The sequence below is a fragment of the Pseudophryne corroboree genome, unplaced genomic scaffold, assembly GCF_028390025.1.
Source record: "Pseudophryne corroboree isolate aPseCor3 unplaced genomic scaffold, aPseCor3.hap2 scaffold_925, whole genome shotgun sequence".
NCBI classification, from domain to species: Eukaryota; Metazoa; Chordata; class Amphibia; order Anura; family Myobatrachidae; genus Pseudophryne; species Pseudophryne corroboree.
The window spans coordinates 87,501-92,500 of NW_026970505.1; the positions used below are offsets into that span (position 1 = coordinate 87,501).

General features: G+C 41.4%; 19 non-coding genes and 4 pseudogenes across 19 annotated transcripts in view; all 23 read right to left on the minus strand.

Annotated features, from left to right (window-relative positions):
• The window catches only part of LOC135046629 (5S ribosomal RNA), a 119-nt pseudogene extending 3 nt beyond the window's left edge, over positions 1–116 (minus strand).
• Positions 117–223: 107 nt separating this feature from the next.
• LOC135046564 (5S ribosomal RNA) lies at positions 224–342 on the minus strand. The gene has a single exon (XR_010238876.1). It is a non-coding gene; the product is annotated as a 5S ribosomal RNA (ribosomal RNA).
• A 107-nt stretch (positions 343–449) lies between these two features.
• On the minus strand, positions 450–568 carry LOC135047157 (5S ribosomal RNA). The gene has a single exon (XR_010239226.1). It is a non-coding gene; the product is annotated as a 5S ribosomal RNA (ribosomal RNA).
• A 107-nt stretch (positions 569–675) lies between these two features.
• On the minus strand, positions 676–794 carry LOC135046748 (5S ribosomal RNA; annotated as a pseudogene).
• Positions 795–901: 107 nt separating this feature from the next.
• On the minus strand, positions 902–1,020 carry LOC135046466 (5S ribosomal RNA). Its single transcript, XR_010238781.1, has one exon. It is a non-coding gene; the product is annotated as a 5S ribosomal RNA (ribosomal RNA).
• Positions 1,021–1,127: 107 nt separating this feature from the next.
• On the minus strand, positions 1,128–1,246 carry LOC135047123 (5S ribosomal RNA). The gene has a single exon (XR_010239194.1). It is a non-coding gene; the product is annotated as a 5S ribosomal RNA (ribosomal RNA).
• A 107-nt stretch (positions 1,247–1,353) lies between these two features.
• Positions 1,354–1,472, minus strand: LOC135047195 (5S ribosomal RNA). Its single transcript, XR_010239262.1, has one exon. It is a non-coding gene; the product is annotated as a 5S ribosomal RNA (ribosomal RNA).
• Positions 1,473–1,579: 107 nt separating this feature from the next.
• Positions 1,580–1,698, minus strand: LOC135046575 (5S ribosomal RNA). Its single transcript, XR_010238887.1, has one exon. It is a non-coding gene; the product is annotated as a 5S ribosomal RNA (ribosomal RNA).
• Positions 1,699–1,805: 107 nt separating this feature from the next.
• Positions 1,806–1,924, minus strand: LOC135047027 (5S ribosomal RNA). The gene has a single exon (XR_010239100.1). It is a non-coding gene; the product is annotated as a 5S ribosomal RNA (ribosomal RNA).
• A 107-nt stretch (positions 1,925–2,031) lies between these two features.
• On the minus strand, positions 2,032–2,150 carry LOC135046587 (5S ribosomal RNA). The gene has a single exon (XR_010238894.1). It is a non-coding gene; the product is annotated as a 5S ribosomal RNA (ribosomal RNA).
• Positions 2,151–2,257: 107 nt separating this feature from the next.
• LOC135047262 (5S ribosomal RNA) lies at positions 2,258–2,376 on the minus strand. Its single transcript, XR_010239325.1, has one exon. It is a non-coding gene; the product is annotated as a 5S ribosomal RNA (ribosomal RNA).
• Positions 2,377–2,483: 107 nt separating this feature from the next.
• Positions 2,484–2,602, minus strand: LOC135046931 (5S ribosomal RNA). The gene has a single exon (XR_010239006.1). It is a non-coding gene; the product is annotated as a 5S ribosomal RNA (ribosomal RNA).
• A 107-nt stretch (positions 2,603–2,709) lies between these two features.
• LOC135046611 (5S ribosomal RNA) lies at positions 2,710–2,828 on the minus strand (annotated as a pseudogene).
• A 107-nt stretch (positions 2,829–2,935) lies between these two features.
• Positions 2,936–3,054, minus strand: LOC135047087 (5S ribosomal RNA). Its single transcript, XR_010239159.1, has one exon. It is a non-coding gene; the product is annotated as a 5S ribosomal RNA (ribosomal RNA).
• Positions 3,055–3,161: 107 nt separating this feature from the next.
• On the minus strand, positions 3,162–3,280 carry LOC135046599 (5S ribosomal RNA). Its single transcript, XR_010238895.1, has one exon. It is a non-coding gene; the product is annotated as a 5S ribosomal RNA (ribosomal RNA).
• A 107-nt stretch (positions 3,281–3,387) lies between these two features.
• Positions 3,388–3,506, minus strand: LOC135046948 (5S ribosomal RNA). Its single transcript, XR_010239023.1, has one exon. It is a non-coding gene; the product is annotated as a 5S ribosomal RNA (ribosomal RNA).
• Positions 3,507–3,613: 107 nt separating this feature from the next.
• LOC135047281 (5S ribosomal RNA) lies at positions 3,614–3,732 on the minus strand. The gene has a single exon (XR_010239343.1). It is a non-coding gene; the product is annotated as a 5S ribosomal RNA (ribosomal RNA).
• Positions 3,733–3,839: 107 nt separating this feature from the next.
• Positions 3,840–3,958, minus strand: LOC135047163 (5S ribosomal RNA). Its single transcript, XR_010239232.1, has one exon. It is a non-coding gene; the product is annotated as a 5S ribosomal RNA (ribosomal RNA).
• Positions 3,959–4,065: 107 nt separating this feature from the next.
• On the minus strand, positions 4,066–4,184 carry LOC135046685 (5S ribosomal RNA; annotated as a pseudogene).
• A 107-nt stretch (positions 4,185–4,291) lies between these two features.
• Positions 4,292–4,410, minus strand: LOC135047046 (5S ribosomal RNA). The gene has a single exon (XR_010239119.1). It is a non-coding gene; the product is annotated as a 5S ribosomal RNA (ribosomal RNA).
• A 107-nt stretch (positions 4,411–4,517) lies between these two features.
• LOC135047166 (5S ribosomal RNA) lies at positions 4,518–4,636 on the minus strand. Its single transcript, XR_010239235.1, has one exon. It is a non-coding gene; the product is annotated as a 5S ribosomal RNA (ribosomal RNA).
• A 107-nt stretch (positions 4,637–4,743) lies between these two features.
• Positions 4,744–4,862, minus strand: LOC135047083 (5S ribosomal RNA). The gene has a single exon (XR_010239155.1). It is a non-coding gene; the product is annotated as a 5S ribosomal RNA (ribosomal RNA).
• Positions 4,863–4,969: 107 nt separating this feature from the next.
• LOC135046432 (5S ribosomal RNA) overlaps positions 4,970–5,000 on the minus strand; it is a 119-nt gene continuing 88 nt past the window's right edge. Inside the window, exon 1 of the ribosomal RNA XR_010238748.1 lies at positions 4,970–5,000. This exon is cut by the window's right edge and continues 88 nt beyond it. This is a non-coding gene — a ribosomal RNA (5S ribosomal RNA).

Sequence of the window (5,000 nt, forward strand, 5' to 3'; positions counted from 1 at the left end):
CTACAGCACCTTGTATTCCCAGGTGGTCTCCCATCCAAGAACTAACCAGGCCCAACACTGCTTAGCTTCCAAAATCAGATGAGATTGGGCATATCCAGTGTGGTGTGGCTGTAGATGAGCTTTGTGGTTTCTGTTAGAACTTTTCTACTTCTAACTACTGGTTCATAAATGAATACGTTTGAAAATGGAATGCATCAACAGAACGGTGTTGGCAGTATAAAAATATCTACAGCACCTTGTATTCCCAGGTGGTCTCCCATCCAAGTACTAACCAGGCCCAACACTGCTTAGCTTCCAAGATCAGATGAGATTGGGCGTATCCAGTGTGGTGTGGCTGTAGATGAGCTTTGTGGTTTTTGTTTGAACTTTTCTACTTCTAACTACTGGTTCATAAATGAATACATTTGAAAATGGAATGCATCAACAGAACGGTGTTGGCAGTATAAAAATATCTACAGCACCTTGTATTCCCAGGTGGTCTCCCATCCAAGTACTAACCAGGCCCAGCACTGCTTAACTTCCAAGATCAGATGAGATTGGGCATATCCAGTGTGGTGTGGCTGTAGAAGAGCTTTATGGTTTCTGTTAGTACTTTTCTACTTCTAACTACTGGTTCATAAATGAATACGTTTGAAAATGGAATGCATCAACAGAACGGTGTTGGTAGTATAAAAATATTTACAGCACCTTGTATTCCCAGGTGATCTCCCATCCAAGTACTAACCAGGCCCAACACTGCTTAGCTTCTAAGATCAGATGAGATTGGGCGTATCCAGTGTGGTGTGGCTGAAGATTAACTTTGTGGTTTCTGTTAGAACTTTTCTACTTCTAACTACTGGTTCATAAATGAATACGTTTTAAAATGGAATGCATCAACAGAACGGTGTTGGCAGTATAAAATTATCTACAGCACCTTGTATTCCCAGGTGGTCTCCCATCCAAGTACTAACCAGGCCCAACACTGCTTTGCTTCCAAGATCAGATGAGATTGGGCATATCCAGTGTGGTGTGGCTGTAGAAGAACTTTATGGTTTCTGTTAGTACTTTTCTACTTCTAACTACTGGTTCATAAATGAATACGTTTGAAAATGGAATGCATCAACAGAACGGTGTTGGTAGTATAAAAATATTTACAGCACCTTGTATTCCCAGGTGGTCTCCCATCCAAGTACTAACCAGGCCCAACACTGCTTAGCTTCCAAGATCAGATGAGATTGGGCGTATCCAGTGTGGTGTGGCTGTAGATGAGCTTTATGGTTTCTGTTAGAACTTTTCTACTTCTAACTACTGGTTCATAAATGAATACGTTTGAAAATGGAATGCATCAACAGAACGGTGTTGGTAGTATAAAAATATCTACAGCACCTTGTATTCCCAGGTGGTCTCCCATCCAAGTACTAACCAGGCCCAACACTGCTTAGCTTCCAAGATCAGATGAGATTGGGCATATCCAGTGTGGTGTGGCTGTAGAAGAGCTTTATGGTTTCTGTTAGTACTTTTCTACTTCTAACTACTGGTTCATAAATGAATACGTTTGAAAATGGAATGCATCAACAGAACGGTGTTGGCAGTATAAAAATATCTACAGCACCTTGTATTCCCAGGTGGTCTCCCATCCAAGTACTAACCAGGCCCAACACTGCTTAGCTTCCAAGATCAGATGAGATTGGGCGTATCCAGTGTGGTGTGGCTGTAGATGAGCTTTATGGTTTCTGTTAGAACTTTTCTACTTCTAACTACTGGTTCATAAATGAATACGTTTGAAAATGGAATGCATCAACAGAACGGTGTTGGCAGTATAAAAATATCTACAGCACCTTGTATTCCCAGGTGGTCTCCCATCCAAGTACTAACCAGGCCCAACACTGCTTAGCTTCCAAGATCAGATGAGATTGGGCGTATCCAGTGTGGTGTTGCTGTAGATGAACTTTCTGGTTTCTGTTAGAACTTTTCTACTTCTAACTACTGGTTCATAAATGAATACTTTTGAAAATGGAATGCATCAACAGAACGGTGTTGGCAGTATAAAAATATCTACAGCACCTTGTATTCCCAGGTGGTCTCCCATCCAAGTACTAACCAGGCCCAACACTGCTTAGCTTCCAAGATCAGATGAGATTGGGCGTATCCAGTGTGGTGTGGCTGTAGATGAGCTTTGTGGTTTCTGTTTGAACTTTTCTATTTCTAACTACTAGTTCATAAATGAATACGTTTGAAAATGGAATGCATCAACAGAACGGTGTTGGCAGTATAAAAATATCTACAGCACCTTGTATTCCCAGGTGGTCTCCCATCCAAGTACTAACCAGGCCCAACACTGCTTAACTTCCAAGATCAGATGAGATTGGGCGTATCCAGTGTGGTGTGGCTGTAGATGAGCTTTATGGTTTCTGTTTGAACTTTTCTACTTCTAACTACTGGTTCATAAATGAATACGTTTGAAAATGGAATGCATCAACAGAACGGTGTTGGCAGTATAGAAATATCTACAGCACCTTGTATTCCCAGGTGGTCTCCCATCCAAGTACTAACCAGGCCCAACACTGCTTATCTTCCAAGATCAGATGAGATTGGGCGTATCCAGTGTGGTGTGGCTGTAGATGAGCTTTGTGGTTTCTGTTAGAACTTTTCTACTTCTAACTACTGGTTCATAAATGAATACGTTTGAAAATGGAATGCATCAACAGAACGGTGTTGGCAGTATAGAAATATCTACAGCACCTTGTATTCCCAGGTGGTCTTCCATCCAAGTACTAACCAGGCCCAACACTGCTTATCTTCCAAGATCAGATGAAATTAGGCGTATCCAGTGTGGTGTGGCTGTAGATGAGCTTTGTGGTTTCTGTTAGAACTTTTCTACTTCTAACTACTGGTTCATAAATGAATACGTTTTAAAATGGAATGCATCAACAGAACGGTGTTGGCAGTATAAAAATATCTACAGCACCTTGTATTCCCAGGTGGTCTCCCATCCAAGTACTAACCAGGCCCAACACTGCTTAGCTTCCAAGATCAGATGAGATTGGGCGTATCCAGTGTGGTGTGGCTGTAGGTGAGTTTTGTAGTTTCTGTTAGAACTTTTCTACTTCTAACTACTGGTTCATAAATGAATACGTTTGAAAATGGAATGCATCAACAGAACGGTGTTGGCAGTATAAAAATATCTACAGCACCTTGTATTCCCAGGTGGTCTCCCATCCAAGTACTAACCAGGCCCAACACTGCTTAGCTTCCAAGATCAGATGAGATTGGGCGTATCCAGTGTGGTGTGGCTGTAGATGAGCTTTGTGGTTTCTGTTTGAACTTTTCTATTTCTAACTACTAGTTCATAAATGAATATGTTTGAAAATGGAATGCATCAACAGAACGGTGTTGGCAGTATAAAAATATCTACAGCACCTTGTATTCCCAGGTGATCTCCCATCCAAGTACTAACCAGGCCCAACACTGCTTAACTTCCAAGATCAGATGAGATTGGGCGTATCCAGTGTGGTGTGGCTGTAGATGAGCTTTATGGTTTCTGTTTGAACTTTTCTACTTCTAACTACTGGTTCATAAATGAATACGTTTGAAAATGGAATGCATCAACAGAACGGTGTTGGCAGTATAGAAATATCTACAGCACCTTGTATTCCCAGGTGGTCTCCCATCCAAGTACTAACCAGGCCCAACACTGCTTATCTTCCAAGATCAGATGAGATTGGGCGTATCCAGTATGGTGTGGCTGTAGACGAGCTTTGTGGTTTCTGTTAGAACTTTTCTACTTCTAACTACTGGTTCATAAATGAATACGTTTGAAAATGGAATGTATCAACAGAACGGTGTTGGCAGTATAGAAATATCTACAGCACCTTGTATTCCCAGGTGGTCTTCCATCCAAGTACTAACCAGGCCCAACACTGCTTATCTTCCAAGATCAGATGAGATTGGGCGTATCCAGTGTGGTGTGGCTGTAGATGAGCTTTGTGGTTTCTGTTAGAACTTTTCTACTTCTAACTACTGGTTCATAAATGAATACGTTTGAAAATGGAATGCATCAACAGAACGGTGTTGGCAGTATAAAAATATCTACAGCACCTTGTATACCCAGGTGGTCTCCCATCCAAGTACTAACCAGGCACAACACTGCTTAGCTTCCAAGATCAGATGAGATTGGGCATATCCAGTGTGGTGTGGCTGTAGATGAACTTTGTGGATTCTGTTAGAACTTTTCTACTTCTAACTACTGGTTCATAAATGAATACGTTTTAAAATGGAATGCATCAACAGAACGGTGTTGGCAGTATAAAATTATCTACAGCACCTTGTATTCCCAGGTGGACTCCCATCCAAGTACTAACCAGGCCCAACACTGCTTAGCTTCCAAGATCAGATGAGATTGGGCGTATCCAGTGTGGTGTGGCTGTAGATGAGCTTTGTGGGTTCTGTTTGAACTTTTCTACTTCTAACTACTAGTTCATAAATGAATACATTTGAAAATTGAATGCATCAACAGAACGGTGTTGACAGTATAAAAATATCTACAGCACCTTGTATTCCCAGGTGGTCTCCCATCCAAGTACTAACCAGGGCCAACACTGCTTAGCTTCCAAGATCAGATGAGATTGGGCGTATCCAGTGTGGTGTGGCTGTAGATGAGCTTTGTGGTTTCTGTTAGAACTTTTCTACTTCTAACTACTGGTTCATAAATGAATAAGTTTGAAAATGGAATGCATCAACAGAACGGTGTTGGCAGTATAAAAATATCTACAGTACCTTGTATTCCCAGGTGGTCTCCCATCCAAGTACTAACCAGGCCCAACACTGCTTAGCTTCCAAGATCAGATGAGATTGGGCGTATCCAGTGTGGTGTGGCTGTAGATGAACTTTGTGGTTTCTCTTAGAACTTTTCTACTTCTAACTACTGGTTCATAAATGAATAAGTTTTAAAATGGAATGCATCAACAGAACGGTGTTGGCAGTATAAAAATATCTACAGCACCTTGTATTCCCAGGTGGTC